Raw genomic sequence first — 19,990 nt, forward strand, 5'->3', positions numbered from 1 at the left:
ATATGCCCATGATAAGAGATCTCAGGCCAAAATGTAATATGGCATCAGTGGACAAAATTCCATTGAACTGGGCAGACCTACTCTTCAATAACTGCACCATGTGGCAGTGATGGACGCATAGAGGCTAATGGGCTGAGTTTTTCAGGTTTTCAGTTTTTTTTTTTCCCTCTGCCTAGAGGACTGGTCCTTCTTGTACTCCAAGATTGTTGGGCAATTTGGAGGCTGAGGATAGGGTTGAGATGGAAGCCTCGAGAAAAAAAAAAACAAAAAAACTAGACTTCCTACTATTGATGGCAGAAGGATGGCCATAGGATTAACTAAATAAAATAAAACAATAAAACAAAAGCAAAACAAAGAAAAGTAAAGTAAGATAAAATAATGAAATACAACTATACAACTGGTGTGATGCTATCCACAAACTAATACAGTTAGGTTATATTAGTAACATGTCACCTTCTGTTTATGTGGTTTATCAGTTAGCTTTCACTTTGTAATGCTACCTTAACAACCCCTAAATGTCAGTGGGTCACAGCAAATACATTTTAGGTCTCCTTTGCTTCACATGTCATTGTGTGCAGGGCCCTCAGGTGGCATGTTAGCGGGGGTCAGCTGCAGCTCTGCACCCTGTATCATTCATTTTAGGATCCAGGCTGAAGGGGCAGTTCCCATCGGGGCAGTGTGACCACATGACAGCTCTTAAGGTCTCTTTTTGGGTGGCACATAAGTCACTTCTGCTGACAGTTAATAGACAAAAGCAGTTACATGGCCAAAGTGCTGTCAGAGGAGTGGGAGGCTGTGCAAGGCCCCTAGCGAGGGTAGGGTGTACATAATGGTCTTAAAAGAGAAAGCAAATACTGGATTTTTGTTTGCCTCATCTGAGCCTAGTTTTATATGCTTTGTACCTGGAAAAACAAATTATCTCAGTCACTGGGATTTTTTTTTTCAGGGTAGGAGTTACCACACTGTCTGCAATATCATACTGAAGTTTCTGAATCATTATAAAGTTTCTCTTTAAAATCAGCACATTTAAAAATGGAGGAAGAGAGGGAACCTAAGATGGCGGCTAGGTGAGACCGGGCAAAAAAACACCTCCAGGAAAAATACTAGATAAAAACCAGAAAGTGACCCAGAATACCAGTTTCAGCGATACACCAGCTGGACAACGTCTGCTAAAATCACAGGGACCGTGTACTTGGTGAAACTGAGAGTCTGCGTTCTGAAACAAGTGAGTGAGCCGGCTGAAAGTCCCGTGGCTGCGCTGTGGTGTGAGGAAACCAGGGGTTGGCATTTGGAGACGGATTAGTTCTTTAAAAAAAAAAAAACCCAGGAGTGGCTGCAGTTATGACGGTGAGAACCGCGCAGTGAAGCATGGCAGGAGTGGGCTGTGCCAACCTCTCAGTGTCTGACATGGAGGATAGACCGCTGCTGGTTCCCTCAGGGCCTGGGGTGGCAGAGGGGAGAGCCAAAAGGAGAAAGAAACCGCGCTGCTTGCAGCCGGCTCCCCGGCGGGCTGGAGACACTCCTGCCCGGGGCCGTGCCCACAGCCCAGAACCACACCAGGAAACCCAGTGTGACTGGGAGTGTATCCCATGGCACCGTGCACACCACAGTATCAGCTGTGGACAGTGGCCTTGGGTTTATACACAGCTAGTTGTCCCGGAGCTGGGAAGACAAAGCTGTGTGAAAAGCGGGGGAGGGGTTGAGACACCCCATTCAGCCATCTTTGCATCAGGCTGGGAGCGCCCCTGCACAGCCTGGCGGCCCAGAGCTTCCTTTGAGGGATGGCGTGCACTTGTGACATAGCACAGCCTTCCCTCAGCAGAGGTCCTGGAAGATCACAGCTGAGAAGGGGGGCCTGCTCGGAAAACCCAGGGATGCTGCGTCAATGCCGGCGACTTGTGGGTCAACGGCAGAGAAAATCTGGGGCAAAACTGAAATGAAGGCTTAGACTCTTGCAACAGCCTTGAATCTCCGGGAACACCTGGGAGGTTTGAATATTAAAGCTGCCCTGCCTCCATAACCACCCACACGCCCCACATTCAGGGCAGATGGCACCAACAACACACCCAAACTGAGTTCACCACTTGAACCCCACAAGAATCATTTCCCCACACACCACAAAGACAAAGTTGAGGAGAACTGACTTGAGGGAAATGGGTGACTCGCAGACGCCATCTGCTGGTTAGTTAGAGAAAGTGTACACCACCAAGTTGTAGTTCTGAAAAATTAGATTGGTATTTTTTACAACTTGAAAGAACCCTATCAAGCAAAGCAAATGCCAAGAGGCCAAAAACAACAGAAAATCTTAAAGCATATGATAAAACCAGATGATGTGGAGAACCCAATCCCAAACACTCAAATCAAAATATCAGAAGAGACACAGTACTAGGCGCAATTAATCAAAGGACTACAATCAAAGAATGACAGCATGGTACAGGATATAAAGGATGTGAAGAAGAACATGGCACAGGATATAAAGGACATAAAGAAAACCCTAGAAGAGCATAAAGAAGAAATTGCAAGAATAAGTAAAAAAATAGAAGATCTTATGGAAATAAAAGAAACTGTTGGCCAAATTGAAAAGACTCTGGATACTCATAATACAAGATTAGAGGAAGTTGAACAACAACTCAGTGTCCTAGAGGACCACAGAACAGAAAATGAAATAACAAAAGAAAGAACAGAGAAAAAAATCAAAAAGATCAAAATGGATCTCAGGGATACAATAGATAAAATAAAACATCCAAATTTAAGACTTATTGGTGTCCCAGAAGGGGAAGAGAAGGGTAACGGTCTAGAAAGAGTATTCAAAGAAATTGTTGGGGAAAACTTCCCAAACCTTCTACACGATATAAATACACAAATCATAAATGCTCAGTGAACTCCAAATAGAATAAATCCAAATAAACCCACTCCACGACATATTCTGATCAGACTGTCAAATACTGAAGAGAAGGAGCAAGTTCTGAAAGCAGCAAGAGAGAAGCAATTCACCACATATAAAGGAAACAACATAAGACTAAGTAGTGACTACTCAGCGGCCACCATGGAGGCGAGAAGGCAGTGGCATGACATATTTAAAAGTCTTAGAGAGAAAAATTTCCAACCAGGAATACTTTATCCAGCACAACTCTCCTTCAAATTTGAGGGAAAGCTTAAATTTTCACAGACAAACAAATACTGAGAGATTTTTCCAATAAAAGACCTGCCCTACTTCAGAAACTAAAGGGAGCCCTACCGACAGAGAAACAAAGAAAGGAGAGAGAGAGAGAGAGAGAGAGAGAGAGAGAGAGAGAGAGAGAGAGAGAATTTTAATAGACATATATAGAACCTTATATCCCAAATCACCAGGACACACATTTTTCTCTAGTGATCACAGATCTTTCTCCAGAATTGACCATATGCTGGGACATAAAACAAGCCTCAGTAAATTAAAAAAAACACAAACAATTGAACATATTCAAAGCACATTCTCTGACCACAATGGAATACAAATAGAAGTCAATAATTTTTGATTTCTAACTCCACTGTTTACTTCCTACATGATATAAAATACACAAACTCTAATGACAAAAAAAAAAAAAAAAAGAATGGAGGAAAATGGTTTACATAATTCAGTTTAAGTTCTTGGTCATTAAGTGTGTTTTCGGCCTCTACTGTAAGCAAGACACAAACCAATGATAACACAGAATTATGTTGACCTGTGAAATATTTTTTGAAATATGGCCAAAATGTGTTTTATTATGAGTTGATTATTATTTTTGCTGCTGTAAATATTTGTTTGTGGTTTGTATTGTACTTCAGTGCATATTTCTTAAAATTCAAGCAGTGAGAAATAAGACCCCTCTGAATGCAGTAGCTATGACTGATGTCCTAGACTATTACTTGGGAAAAAGTCTGGAAAACATAGTGTACACAATTAGTGCTTCGTGAAGGAGTTTCTTAGCTTTTACAATGCCCCACGTTTCCAAAGTTTGAGTTTTTGTTAATAAAACATTTTATAATGTAAAAAAAAAATCAGAAACAGTGATTCAGTCTATTACATGTGGCATCCCATACCTGGACAGCTCAGATAATCATTTTTTTCTTTTGCTGCATGATACTTCATTTTTAATGGAATCTGTAGGATGTGGTCTGAGCAAAATATACAAATATGATCCCATTGCCATAGATCAGTTGGATGACTTCAGAGCCATCAGGCATGAGCTGTCCGATGATGGTTTTCCTAAACATTCCAGATCTCCACTTATGGTTTCCTGAGTCCGCCGTAGTGAGAGAGATTGCCAATTAGTGGTGCTTGCCAATGAAGATGAGGTTTAGTGGAATGAAGAGTCTCCACCACAGACGGATAAGAGTGATTCAAAAAGGAAATGCTGTGGCATGTCTTTTCTTTAGTGAATCAACACCAGTAATTCCAATCAGACCGTTTTTTTTTTTTTAGAACATTGCCCATAAAAGGGAAATACAAAAATAAGTTTAATTGTTGTTTCCTCAGCACCCAGCAGAGAACATGGTACGTTGTTACTGGTGAGCAAATTTTTGTCAAAATGAATTGATCTTAACTCTGACCTTAAGAGGCAAGGACTGTGGAGATGCAGTAACTGTCTTAAGTTGAGTGTTTTGTGTTTGGTGAATAAATACTGAACAGGAAAAATACTCTCAATTAACTTACCTCAGTTTGTTCTCATTATCTTGGTAGACAGTCCTCTTCTATTTGAAAATATCTCCGAGAGTTGTAGCATTATCAGAAACTGTGACAATCGTGAGGGGAAGGTTTCAAGGCTTACAGAATCTCTCTATGTGCAAAACAAATCGTAAAGATTTTTCTCTACAAAATGTAGTATACAAGAAAATATCAAGAACTCTCTTTACACTTGTAATGATTATAATATACATAATATAAAATGATTGTTATATGTGAGTTTAGCTATTTATAAAAATATTAAATTCCATTCCTGTTAAATCACATTTTTATTAAAACTCATGTTCCTTATGTATAGCCCCATATTCCAAGTAAATTACTCTTTTACCTTTTGCTAATATTTTATCACTCACTGAATGAGACAATTTTATGTTTGTTGGAGCATTTGCTAAAACAGTTTCACAAATGCACTCTTCTTGATTTTGGAAAGAGTGTACAGTAGAGTTACTTATGTTAGAGATCCTAGCTACCACTACCTTTGACAATCCTCTCTCTAAATTATATAATGATTTTATTTTTCTTCCTAGGAAACATCATCATCCATAGCCTCTTCACTTACTCTTCATGTCCAAAGAAATTTTTTATTTGTTACTTTTTGTTCATTGCCAAGGCCAATGTTCAAATTGCAGTAAGATGATGATGTTTTCCTAACTTCGCTGGACCTGTGACATTAGCAATAGAAATGGAGGCAGATACTGCCACATGAGCAAGTGAGAGTCTCTGGCTTAGCTGAGAGCAGCTGTAGCAGAGTGCCTCACTCTTACACACTTGATTCCCAGCCGACTCACACCTGCCTCACTGGACACGTCATTCAAATTTGTGCCCCAGTAGGATACCCATTGCTTCATAACATGGGTTACTATGTAGTAACTGTAATCTTAAGTATTCAGGTTGCAGATAGCTAAGGCCACCCACCATGTAGGCATTCTAAAATATCTTTAAAAGTGTTAATTTTTGCCTAAAGAATTTCTAAACTGGGTTTTGACATGAATTTATACATACACACACCCCAGGGTGTTGGATCATGTAAGCTCTCTCTCTACAATCTCCTTCAGTTTTCCTCATTTGTGATGATGACTGGGAAATATCATTCATTCATTCACTTTGTTTATTAAATTATTTACTTATTTATCCTTCATCTTTTTACTATTACAGTAAGATCCACATATACAATTAAAAAAAATCCACAAAAATTGCATCACAAGCCAAATTTGTTTCCGATTATCCTCCCTGCCCTCAACTCTCCTCTTCTTTCCCCTTTAGCAGTCTACTCAAAGCCTCCTTGATTCCTTGCAAGCAGGATTCACCCTGGATGTTCTCCTCATACCTTCTTGCCATCTGTGCATTTGTAGTACATCACTAGGTATCGCACTGACATCAGGAACAAGTTCCGTCTTGTACTATTTAGATGTCACTGAACATACTATCACGTCTCTTTTATCCTCATTTTTCTTAAGTGTAATCAGAGACAGATTTGTTGTAAGTCCTAAAAGAGAAATTAACCTGCAGTTGGGTCTGAACATAAACTTAGGCTTGTAGGTTTAAGGTTCTGGGAGGCTTCCAGGAGAGGGAGAGTAAAGTAGGGTTTCCTAGAAAGGGAAGCTAAGAACTGTGCTAACATATACTGATGGCTAGGCTATCTTTGTACCCAGGTGAGAATGTCTGAATATTACTGACCTTTCAACAACTCCTTTCTTCCCCTCGCCGTGGGCTCTAATACCTGCCTGTTGCTTTATTAGCCCCAAGATTCTCACATGGCATTTATTGGTGTGTATCTCCCTTCTTTTGGACTAACCTGCTCTGATGTGAATCACCTGCGTGCACACCCCCACATCCCCCTTCCCCGCTCTGAAAATCATAGTTTCACCTGTGGGACAGGTAGTCAATGCTTTGTGATTGTCTCAAGTCCTTCAGCACCTGGGTAACCCAGGAAAGCAGGTACAAGGACTAGGTAAGGGCTGAGCTTCATGAGAACAGGGGCTTGCTTGTTTTCTCATGGTAGGTCCCCAAGACATAAACTAAATATTTGTGGAATAAATAAGTTGCAGAAGAAGGAGTTAATGAGAAAAGAGCCTGTAGGTAGCACTTAATATTCTTAGACATAGAGATGAGCTGGCTAGTGCAGGAGATGCTGGCTGCTGGGAGAGCGGTGTTAGTGGACAAGGAGAGCGTCACTCTTGAGCGACAGTGTAGGGTCTTAGTCTGAAAATGTTCATATTAAAATGCTTTCAGTGTGAATGCAGTATCTCTGTGTGTCTGTGCTCCTGATGGTCAAGGAGTAGAATCTGATCATCTTCTGTTAGGAGAGACCTCAGACTTCATCTACTTCATCTTTTGACCAAAGCAACATAAAGGAAACCCGATGCGCGCGCGCACACACACACACACACACACACACACACACACACACGGCCCTTCCTCCCTCCTTCAGCATGTCTAGTGACAGATAACTTATTTCCAGAGTAATATTTACCTCCTAAAGCCTCGCCTGTTGTGAGATTGTTCGTTTTTATGTTGTACTGAAAATTACAAGTTGGAAAGCCTCTCACATAGTGGCTGGCACAGAGAAGACACTCAACCTCAGTAAGTATTGCCGATTTCAAATCAGAATTCCTGTAACTTTGGTTCTTGTGTTCTAAGTCTTTTATCTTCAAATGAAATAATATCATGAAAAAGCTTGAGCAGTATTACAGATTTTGAAGTCCTAACATATAAATAGGGATGAAACCCCAAACTTTGGTTCACCTGCTTTACAATAATGACAGCAATTTATGTGAACTGCTTAGCACTTATGTCAACTCCTCTGCAACACAGTTAGTGTGTATATATTTAAAAGTGTCAGTTAAAAGTGTTGCAGATGTGTTTGATTACAGTTGTATTCATAAGCTCAGTCTTCTCACATTTCTTGTCTGTAAGACACAGTTATTTGCTTATAAATTTAAACAATTAGAAAACCCACTGTGCTCAAGTGCTAAATTATATATATATAATTATAGTAGATACATAATTATATATATAATATAATATTTTATATATATATATATAAAGACTACATAATGCCCTATTCATTTGAGATCTAGATGCATTGGATTCTCTAAAATACTGGCAAATTAGAAGTGGTATATATGTAGGGCAAGTCTCTATAAACAGGTGGTTCAAATACTCAGAAGCTGCCTGCACTTCAGAACAAAATATCCCTCAGCATGTTGCCTCTCTGTTCTTTCTTCTAACCAGAGACCAACTACTGACTGTCTTTGGAGGTGAACTCGTTTCTGTTAAATCATAGGCAGAAAACAATTTGTATTTTCATTTCCAGATTACTTGGCATCAGACCTCCAGTTCTTTGTATTGATAAATGGGACGTATCTGGGAGAATCACGGATGTGTCCTGCCTGTTGTCATCAATCCTCTGTGGGTTTGCTCTGACAGCTTCCATGTGGGCTCCAGAGAAGGGCTGGGTTACCAAAGGATTGTAAATATGAGCCTTGGGTGGGGCCCAAGTCCTCCAGATGTGACTGCTTTCATATTTTCAGTGTGAATTCAGGGACCTACCCTCCTCTCTGACGGAGATAACAAGTGCCTCTGGCCTCATCTCATAATCAGAAAAATATAGTCATTTCAGTGGGAATGTCTGCAAACTGATTTTCTTTCCACGCACTCTTGTAGCTAATGTGTGGTAAGTCTGGGTGCCTCTCTGGTCGCCTTGGACATTCTGAAGTTGTGTCTGAGCATTTATTACTTTGGCTGTGTCAAGGATTTTGACCCCACCTTCTAGGTATATTTCCAAGAGTCAGTGAAGTATCTGACAGGACAAGAAAATTATATGAGGAAGGAACTTTCAAGTGAGTCAACGTGTGTCTGACCAGAACTTCCTTTCTCTTTGGCTCCGCCTGATTCTAATATGCTCAGGCTCAGGGATATGAGAGAGCAGTTCCAGCTAAATTCCTGTGGTTATCTTCCCATCTTCTGACACTGGGTCATTTGGTGTGTGTGATTAGCCAGACATTTTGTTTCTCTCTGCATTATTTAAGGGTGCTCCTTATAGGCATATTTTCCACCAGAGTGAGAAAAGAGGCAAAATATCAACAAATCTTTGACCACATGTTGAAGACTGTGGTTCTAAATTCATTGAAGGACTTGTGGAAATGATGGAAAAATCTTGCCAGGGGTTAGTAGCCCTTCTTTTGCCTATAACTAGTTTTATTTCCTATGAAATACGATGTGCGAAAACACCAAATAAAAAATATAGCACCAATTAGTAGAAGTAGTAGTTAAACCAATGTTTTCACTTTGTTTATTGTGAGGTATCTTAAAGTATTTTAGTGTATTCAGTCTTTGAGTCAAAATGAATGTCTGATTTTATATTAAGCAAGTTTTTAATTTACACATTTCAATGAATATAAGCCTTTGTAATGGAGATCCGTAGACTTCATTATTTTTCCTAAATCAAACACCCCTGAAGTTCACAATGCACTCTCCCTCACTCCCCAAGCCTGGGGGTTTATCATGGTAGTGCATCTCAGATGGGGGTGGTGGAAGGGATCAGACACAGAAATGTCTCTGTTGCAGTTAGACAATGGTATTTGTGCCATATTTTGTATGATTTGGAATGCTTATCATCAAAGATGTGACTCAGTAAATTATGGAATATCTGCAAAACTATAAATTCTCTGTATGCTTTGTACTATAAAATATAAAGAATTTTTAATGGTATGGAAAAGGAGCTAATAATATAAAGTTTAAAAAACAGGATACAGAAATAAATATGAATAAGGATATAATTCTATATTTTCAGCTCTGTCACCTGAATAAAGGTAAGTGAATAGGAACAAAACTGTAAAGAAATGTGCCCAAAATTATAAGAAAAATTCCCTGTGTTCAATGGGATTATAGATATTATTTCCTGCTTTTTTACCCTTTTCTTTATTTTTCTAAGTTTTTTCAATTAGCTGGTTATTATTTTAATGGTAGAATAACATTAAAAATGGAATAAAAATAAAAGTCAAGATTGCTAGACGCAGAGCCAGGGCTCATGTATTCTGTCTCCCAAGTTAAAAAGCTGGTTATGAGAGAGTTCTCTCCTTACTTTGAGTTAACAGGGCCATTCACAGATAACATGTGCCCTGTAGCTTGAATTGTTTCCACCACTCTTTCCTACCAAGCCTCCCCTTCAAAGTCAAGTACACACAGCTCTGCTTTCAGTTCAACTTTACTTTCATTTCTATAGATAGAAGAGCTGTCTTACTGGAAGGGGGTTTTCAGAAGCCTATGGGCATCCTTCATGTTTTCAGTCTCATCTTGAGCTGCTACTAAAGGCATTGCTTATTCAATGCGTGGGACAGAATACTTAAAGACAGCTTTGTCTGCTTGCTTCCTTTGGTTGGCAGATGCCTCCCCTTGTGCCCCCCCTGCCCCCCAAAAAAGACAAAAAAGGCCATCCACTCTTGGACTGTAAGCTAGCCATTCATGTATTGAAGCCACTGGAGGCTGATGTAATGATAGCAACCATTCATGCTGGCGGACAAGAGAACTCTGTATCTAACATAGAAGATAGAAGGCTGGGGTGATTTTTACTGGTCATTCCTTGCATGGAACGTTGTAGGGCTCTGATTAGCTAGACTTGGACAGATTTTGACGGGGGTGCAAAAGAGTCTGAGCTAATACAATGCTTCCAGAAGCTGTCTCCTTCTCCTTCAATCTGATTAGTAAAAGTCCCATTGCTAATTACATGGGCCTTTGGAATTAAGTGACCAACATATGTTGAATCTTATGGAAATAAATCATTATAAAAATTTATCAACTTGATGGAAAATCATTATGGTATTTTTTAGGCCCTGAGGTCGATAACCTCAAATACTTGTTTTTTTTTCCCACACGAAACTAAAACACCATTAAGGAAAAGACTACTGGCAAAAAAGTTAGTGCCGGACATGTTTTTGTGCCTCGGGATTAAAGACATACAACGTGGTGATTAAAAACCTGCTGACTCTAGAAATTTGGGGCTTAATTAATGAGTTAATGATGGGAATAGCGATTCTTTTCTTTAGAATTCAAAATTCCAATTATAAGCAGTTGTGGTTTTGGAAGTTCATCCACAAAGGATCTCGGGTGGGTAGGGAGCTGCTATTGATTGGCTAGCTGATAATAATACCTGGAATCTGTACACTGTCCAAAGAAGTAACAGAAACCTGGAATCTCATTAACATTTCTATAGGAGAGGTTGTAGGCAGATACTTTTTTTTGAAGGTAATTTTCCAGAGCCCCATTTAGGAAATTAATCATGAACAAAGGATAAAAGAGATTTGAACACTTATTAGACAATGAATTCAGTATGCAAGCCAAAATATGACTAGTCTCCAGCAGTGCTTGTCTGATAAATTCTCCTGTCAAAAATCAGGAAATTTTCACAAAATTTTCCAGATAGTTTATCTTTACTTTTTAGGCAGCAGCTGAACTAGATTTAGAGCACAGTTTTCTTAGGGTTAAACTGAAATATTAATGTTCACTACTGTTTACCTTTGGGTTGATTTTGTTGTCCTGTCTAAATGCAGGTGATGGTGTGGCTGGCAGATAACCAGATGGATTTAAATAATGTGGATAGTTAATTCATCCGCTCTGACTTCTAGTGATCTCTGGGCTCCTATTTCAAATCCCCTGTGGTAACAGGTATCAATAAAGACAACTAAACCAAAAGTTGTTAAAAAAAAAAAATACAGTTGAGGATGAAAGTATAAAGAAACCATCATTCATTCCCAGTTCTTTCCTGAAGTATTTGTTGAGGAATTCTATGTACCAGACATGGATCTAGGTGCTAAGGCTACAGCAGTGGATTAAATAAAGTCACTGCCCTAGGATGCTGGGCAATCAGATGCAAATATAAATATCAAATTGAAGATTGACTAGGAGAGGATTTCATTAGATGTATATCAATCAGAATGCTTTTAGCTAAAAGCAACAGAAATCCAATTCAAATTGGCTTAAGGCAAAAAGAAAATTCTTCAACTTAACTGGATAGTCTAGTGGCCAACTGGTTGTGTCTAGGAGCTCAGATGACATCACTTTGACTTAGTCTTTATCTACCCTCTGCTGTGCTTTTCTCATGGAGTAGAATCTAAGCTCCCATTTCCCATACAATTGTCCCAGCACACATCCTCACAACTCTAAGTCCAGCAGAAAGAGACTTAGCTCCCAAAGTTCCAAGAAACAGTCACAGGATCAAGAATCCTTGGCACTGTTTGGACAAACCTTGGTGTGCCAGTTTGAATGTATTTTGTCCCCCCAAACGCCATTATCTTTGATGTAATCTTGTGTGGGCAGACCTATCAGTGTTAATTAGATTGTAATTCTTTGAGTGTTTCCATGGAGATGCACCCCACCCAACTGTGGGTGATGACTCTGATTGGATAATTTCCATGGAGGTGTTGGCCCGCCCATTGGGTGCACTATATAAGATCAGACAGAAGGAGCAAGCTTGCTATAGCCAAGAGGGACACTTTGAAGAAAGCACAGGAGCTGCAGATGAGAGACAGTTTGAAGATGGCTGTTGAAAGCAGACTCTTGCTCCAGAGAAGCTGAGAGAGGACAAATATTCCAAGTGCCACTAAGGGTGACATTTTTGAGGAACTGCAGCCTAGCGAGGAACGTCCTGGGAGAAAGCCATTTTGAAACCAGAACTTTGGAGCAGACACCAGCCACGTGGCTTCCCAGCTAACAGAGGTTTTCCAGACACCATTGGCCATCCTCCAGTGAAGGTACCCAATTGCTGATGTGTTACCTTGGACACTTTATGGCCTTAAGACTGTAAGTGTGTAACCAAATAAACCCCTTTTTATAAAAGCCAGTCCATCTCTGGTGTTTTGCATTCTGGCAGCATTAGCAAACTAGAACACTTGGTCAAAGATATTTTGAGCTCAGAGTACTGTCAGCTTCACCTTAACCCTACATACTAAGGGTAGGGACTGTATTTTTCCCTAAGGAAAAATCAAGATGCTGTTATAAGAAAAAAGGAGAAATGGCCAGTGCACAGGAAAACCATAACAGTTGTCACCACAACAGAGGACACAGAGAAAGCTATTGGCATTTTTATTCTACTGATGAAAAAATCTAAGAAGTCTTTGACAATTGCACCTCCAAAGAGCCTGAGGAAACATTTTGGGGCTACTTTGGGCTTAAATACAAACCACTTAAGAAGGTTGGTCAAAAATGGTGAACATTTCCTTTTGGGAAAGATCTCCCATCCAGACATTAATTATTTCTCTAGCCCTCACTGTGCTGGCACTGTCCAATGCCCTAGTTTAGAATTTGGGTGAGGATAGTGTCAGATATACATTAGAACCTAGATTACTAGATTACAAATTCTTTAGAAAAAAATTAAGAAGAGAAACACTCTAAAGAGAAGTATATCCCTAGAGGAACGGGAGGTAGATTAACAAAAAACAAACAAGCTTTAGACTATGTAGTCCAAACAAGTATAGTATTGATCAACATGTGTTACTTAAAATAGTGAGTGAGGCTGCACAGGGAAATGTATGATGAAGTCATATCTGTTGTTAAGAGGAGTGTGAAAAGATAGAAAATATCTGCCCCTAACATATTCAGTTAATCACATGTTCTCAAGGCTACATTCTCTAATGTTCCATACCCACCTTTAATTCAGCTATCTTCCAGTTTAGTAATCAGTTGTGACTAAAGCAAGTATATCACCTTCTTTCGTGCCACTATTTGGAAATTTCGATTACCAGAAACAAGGCCTGGTGCATTTCCATTGTCCCTCTCTTAGTTTTCTTTTCTGCCATTCAGACTTGAAATCCAAGTATCAGGGAAGCTGGGCTCCTGTAGCACCCTCTTCTTAGTACCAAGTTGGCCAAACTCATTACCTTGAACCTCTCCCTAATTTCCGTCTTCTCAATTTCTACCTAGTTCCCTTATCTTGTCTCCACCTCTTCCTAAAGCTAGACCATGTTCTAAACATTAGCTGCTCTCTGGAGTTCTTCACCCAGAATTGATTCTGCCTCATGCTAAATAAAAGGGATCAGGTGCATGGGAATGGATTTCCCAGCATGGTATGTGTGGTAGGCAGAATAATAGTCACCATAAGATGTCCATGCCCTAACCTCCAGAAACTGTGAATTTCTTACATTACAGGGCAAAGAGATTTTGCAAATGTAAATAAGGCTATGGGCCTTCAAACAGGGCAATTATCCTGGATTATCCAGATGGGTAGTGGTTCTGTCATTATAACCCAGAAATAGATCTTTTATGATTTGAAGATGTGTTTATTTTGGGAAGCCTCTCTTCCATGTGAAATCTAATCAAATCAGTTGGGAAAAAAATAAAAAATCAGAGTGGTTATCTATTACAGAGAAATCAAGCCACTGACAAACTTTTTCAATTCCTGTTTATTGTTTTGGCTCAAAAAAAGAGACTGTCTATAATAAAATATATATCTTTATGATTTGACAGGGGGCTTCATTATCTGTACCGAGAAGGATTAATTGAATAGGATCTTCCTATTTCCAAGCAGTTGTACCACAGGATGAACATTAAATAGGCCTACAAGAAAATTTTTGCTTCAGTGGCCCTCACATGCACTAGACATTTCTGTCTGCAAAGGATGTTTATATCCATCTTGGACTGGTTCCAAGAGTTTGCTTTGGGTATCTCTTTTAGATCCAGGCCTTCACTTAGAAAACTCTCCCTTCCTTAAAAAAGGAATAGAAATTCTTACAAGTTGGAGAGAAGAAAACCACAGTGAGACCATGCATTTTTAATGATATACCGCAGCCATCAGCCAGCCACCAGGTCAGGACCTGGAAGTGAAGTAAGTCTGCGTGTCTGAGAGAAATCAGAGGGGAATGTTAGCTTCTGGGGAGTAACAACCAAAACATGCTCAAGTTTTGCAAGTCAAGAAACCTCAGCTATTAAGTTCCTGAGATTCTTCAGATAAATATCGCCAAAGGAGATGGGAAATTCCAGTCGTCTTTTGTAGTTTCCTTGGTGCGATGGGATTTCCACACGAGTTCATGACTAAAGGATTGGAGCCAGGCTTTTCCCTTCTAAGACTGATGACAGCTGCTCATCCTCCCTGTCAAAACATTCAGGATAAGCTCCCCAAGGTGAGACCAAGTGCCCAATCTTTTGGAAATGGCTGGTCTCTACCATTCCCGTTCTTTTTGAGCTCATTTCAGCCATAAATCTCTTAACTCTGATCATGTTTTGAGGAATGCTCTATAATACATTTGAGCCTCCACTCAAAAATTGAGAAAAATCATAACTTGAAAGAAGTCAAATGGGAAAAGAAATAAAACCTCATAACTCAAATCAATACCATTATTTGACATCATCAAAGTTTATAAACCGTAGCAGGTTCGATATTTGATTATTCTTATTTCATTCATTCATTCATTTATTCAAAAAGTGGCCAGTCATGAAGAAAGCTGGGTGTGGTGACCAACTGCGGGAATAAACAGAGCAAAGTCCTGGGGCAGGAAAAGTTTTAACTGACTTGAGGTTCTCAAGGGAAGTCCACTTGGCCTTCACAATGCCAAAGATTCAGAATTTTTCAAATTTTCAAATGTTTTAAAGTACTATGGAGCTTAAACATGCAAATTATTTCTATGAATTTAAACAGGGGTTTTATAGTTATCTTTCATTGACTAATGACCTTCCTCTCAAATTGTAACTGTCATCATTTTTTCTGTATTCAGAATTCTAGCTCGGGTATTAAACATTTTAGTTGTGCAATCTAACTTTGCTTTGCGAAACAAAGAAAAATAAGGTATAGAGCAAGTCGGTGACCAGTCTGCTACCATCCACCCAGTTGCTCAAGGCAAGGATCTTGAATTCATATCTGATTCTTTTTTCCCTGCCCCCTCATCCTGTAAGTCCTGTGTGTTTCTCTCTACTTCTCTCCATCAGTTCTCAGTGCATCCACTGCCTCAGCCACTCTAGTCTTTCTACATGCATTCTCCACCAGCAGCCTGAGTGACCTTTATAAATGTAATCAGAACTTCTCAATATTACGGTCAAAATCTGCCAAAGACTTGCCAGTGCCCTTGAATTCCAAACCTGTAGGCCCTGCAGGATCTGTTCCCTGCCTCCCGCTCTGGTTTCATCTACTAATATTCATACTCTTGATCACCATATTTCAGCCACAGTATCTTTTTTGTTCCTTGACACTAATCGTCTCATTCCCGACTCAGGGAAGAGTTTGTTCCTCTATTGGGAATGATTCTTGCCCCCAAATCTGTTCTTTGCTGGCTCCTTGTCATTTGGGTCTCAGCTCAAACGCCAGCTTCTTAGTGAGGCCTTTCCCAATCAACTGATCTAATTACCACCGCACCCCACACCCCCATCCAGTCACTTTCTTTTTCTATGAAAAGCTGTTTTTTCATAGCTTTCATTGAAAATATTGTTCATGTATGTGTTGCATGTGTACATTCTGTTTCTCTATACTAGAATGTAAGCTTGAGAGCAGTGACCATGTCTATTTTGTTCTCCATTTAATCTCCATTACTTTGAATGGTGCTTAGCACATAGTGGGCACTCAGTGAATGCCTGCCCAATTGACTTATTCAAGATCATACATTGTCTTAATTCAGAAGCAATGACTCCTAACAGTCAACAGGGTACTTGTTCCACTGGGTCATACGTAGTCAGGATCATGGCCTGGTATTGTTAAATTATAAGCACCTTGAAGATGTGTCTTCTACCTTTTGTGTAAAATCAGTATTCCCCACTTCCACATTTCCTAAAGTAAAAAAATAGAAATATTAATGACTGGTTATTTGACAGATAATTTGACTAAACTGAGCAAGGGCTCATTCAAACATGCACTATCAATTATGCACCTCTCCCAGTATACAGTATCTTGGCTCCAAAAGTCTTGTCAGTGATCAGTTCAATAGAGAACCTACTCACTAGGCAGATATGCTAAACGTAGGGATTCCTAAGGTCTGATATGAGTTGTTCAGTCTGTCCTCCATCCACCTATCATGGAAGGATGTGTCTGGAGGTGGTCTCCTGTTTGATCACCAGTCCCTAGGGCTACATTTCTTATGTCAGGGCATTCACGCTCATCTTACACTTCTCCCATATTACTATTAAGCTCACAATAAAATTCAACAGTTGTATTCAATATATTTTAATATATTTTATTAATATATTTAATATATATTTTAAATATAATATATTTTAATATATTTCAGTGTTTTCCAAATGTTATCATTGCTCCTGGGATATCATTTCTACTGAGCATTTTCAGCCTATTGTAAAAGTCCATGTTTTCTAGCTCTGTCCACAGAAAAAGCCCAGAAGCGATGCAAGAGAAAAATGAATTCATAGTATTTCCTATTCAAATGAAAGATTATAAGTTTTTTTAACCGAACTACTCTAATTTTATATTTGCATCACTTCACTCTTATACTGAAAACCTGATTCTTAATGATTCCTAATGCATTAACTTGTATTATAGATGTATGCATGCATTTCGAAATGACATAATATGCATTTTTGTATGATCAAAACACTGTCCCTTGAAATCATTATAATGTTTTAAAAATTTGGTTATATGACCAATTTGGCATACACTAGATGCATTTGTGGGTTACTTTTTCCAGTTTTTAGGAATAATCTTTTAAAATGTAAATCATGTGTATTTAACTAGTAAAGTATTTCTTTGGATTCCACATTTAAAGCTATAAAACAAGATTTATTCAGAAAAGTCTACCTTCACTATTGTTCCATTTCTTCTCTTTCTTCTCCTGTAGATAAACATTTTATTAATTTTTGGTTTATTCTTCCATGGTTTCTTTTTGAAAGTCAAAACAAATGCATATGCATATATACCTATATTTATGTATATATGAATGTATATTTCCCCATTACGTAAAATTAATATATTAAACACAGTCCTTTGTGCCCTTTCTTTCATTTAATGATATAGTCTTGTGAAAAGCCAATAAATAAATAGGCCTCATTCTTTTAGGTAGCTGCATATTATAACATCCTATGGATAGTGCCATAGTATATTCAGTCTAATCCATGCTGATGAACATTTGAGTGGGTTCCATTCTTTTACAAAAAGTGCTGCAGTGTGTATCATATTGTTAGTTTTTTTTCCCCTCAGTATTTGGAAGCTCTTCATTTATTAGTGAAATAGCCTTTTCTGATATAAATTGCAGATATTTGTTCCTCATTTGATATTTGTCCTTTTATTTTGTTTTTAGTGTTTCTTTGTTTTAATTCCTGTTTGCCATACAAACTTTATTTTTTTAATTTTATGTACTCAGATATATGAAGTTTGCTTTATAGAGCATCTGGATTTTGAGTCATAGTTAAACCATTTTCCATCTCCCAGGTTATAAAGGAAGCCATCCATATTTTTGGAGTATTTAAGTAGCTTTATTTTTACATTGAAATATTGGAACTATTTGAAACTTATGTCACATGGCATGAGAAACAGATCCAATTTTATATTTCTACTTATGGCTAACTGTCTTTAAAACCCTTAATTTTCATGCTCTGTTCGGCAGCACATATACTAAAATTGGAACAATACAGAGAGGATTAGCATGGCCCTTGGGCAAGGATGACATGCAAATTCGTGAAGCGTTCAGTATTTAAAAAATTAAAAACAAAAACCCTTAATTTTCCCCACTGAGTGGAGATACTTTCTTTATCACATGCATTTTTATTTTTGGATTTTCCATTCTATTCCATTGGTCTATTTGCATACCAATATTACACTGTTTTGACTAAAGAGGCTTTACAAAATGTGTTAATGATCTGTAAGAATTAACTTATCATTTTAAGGGCTTTCCTGGCTTATCATACATTTTCTTTTTCCTTTCTTAATTCTTCCAAATGAATTTCACTTTATTTATTTATTTATTTATTTTGGCTCAAACAACATGAATTTATTGGCTCACGGTTTCAGAGGCTAGAAGGTTTATTTCCTCCTAGGGCCAGTAGCGTTCTGGCTGGCTGGCGTTCCTGGGGTTCCTTGGCTCTCCCGTCACATGATGATGTCCTCTCCTTGCTCTTTCGTTGACTTCCGGCTTCTGGCTCCTCCTTGTGGCTTTCTCTTTCTATGTCTGAATTTCTTCTGCTTATAAAAGACTCCAGTAATAGGATTAAGGCCCATCCTCATTTATGTGGACCATACCATAGCTAAAATAACATCTTCAAGAGATCCTATTTACAATAGGTTCACACTCACAGAAATACATTTCACTAATTTTTATTACTAATTTAAATTAGGAGTGCTCTTTCATTATTTCTTTCATCTAGCTATGTTTGTATATATGAAAGTTATTTCTTCCTCTATGCTAATTTTATACCTCTCCTTTACTAAATTGTCTTGTTTATGGTAGCTTTGATACTGATTTATTTAGGTTTTTCCAATTTATGATATAATCTATAGACAGAGATTGTTTTAAGCTTTCCTTTTACCTTTCTTTGCTTTTGGTAGCCTAACCAATTTAGCTAATATTACTCCAATATAATATTAAATAGTAGAGGAGATAGTGCCAATCTTTGACTTGTTCCCTGATCAGTGTCCTGTGGTTTTATCACAACACAGCTTTGGAGGCAGTACAGTGAAATTCAAAGAGTCTAACCTTTGGAGTCAAGTAGCCATGGCTTGAATGATGCTTGAATGATGCTTGCACCACTTACTAGCTGTATAACTTTGGATCAAGAGCTTAACCCATACGAGTTTTAGTTTTCCCACATCTAAAACAGGCACTGTGACTACTAACATCTTGTCTTGCTGTTATGAGAATTAATTGCACTGATTAACACAATGCCTGGTGCATGGTAGGTACTCAAAGAATGCTTGTTTACTTTTTTTTTCTTCCATTTTTGGAGTCACTGAATGAGCACTAAATCTCCTGAGGGTCCCTCAGGAATGCAGGGGGAAGTAAAAGAGCCCAGACTGAAGTGAGACACACACAGTCAATGAGACTGGTAGAAGATGCAGAGGGAGGCCAAACAGTTTGAGCTGAAACTTCCTGGTGGCAGTCAATTGATTCAAGTAACAATGAGGTCCAGTTTCAAAGCAAAAAAAAAAAAAAAAAAAAAAAATCTAGCCGTTACCTGTGCAGTGCCCTCTGGCGGTTGGAATATATCAGTGTAGTTGAAAAAACAACTGGATCATGAAACAGAACATTAATAAAAACAGCCAGTATTTAGTGATGACTTTCTGTCTTCCAGGACATGGTCAAATATTTTAAATGTATATTCTCTTCTGATTTTTGCAACAACAAAAAATATATGGGTTTTGCATAA

The 19,990-nt window shown here is 38.5% G+C and overlaps 1 non-coding gene across 1 annotated transcript; it reads left to right on the forward strand.

Annotated features, from left to right (window-relative positions):
• Positions 1-18,218: 18,218 nt before the first annotated feature.
• On the forward strand, positions 18,219-18,325 carry LOC119509690. Its single transcript, XR_005211755.1, has one exon. It is a non-coding gene; the product is annotated as a U6 spliceosomal RNA (small nuclear RNA).
• Positions 18,326-19,990: the final 1,665 nt, after the last annotated feature.

The sequence above is a fragment of the Choloepus didactylus genome, chromosome 14 (assembly GCF_015220235.1).
Source record: "Choloepus didactylus isolate mChoDid1 chromosome 14, mChoDid1.pri, whole genome shotgun sequence".
In the NCBI taxonomy this organism is placed as follows: Eukaryota; Metazoa; Chordata; class Mammalia; order Pilosa; family Megalonychidae; genus Choloepus; species Choloepus didactylus.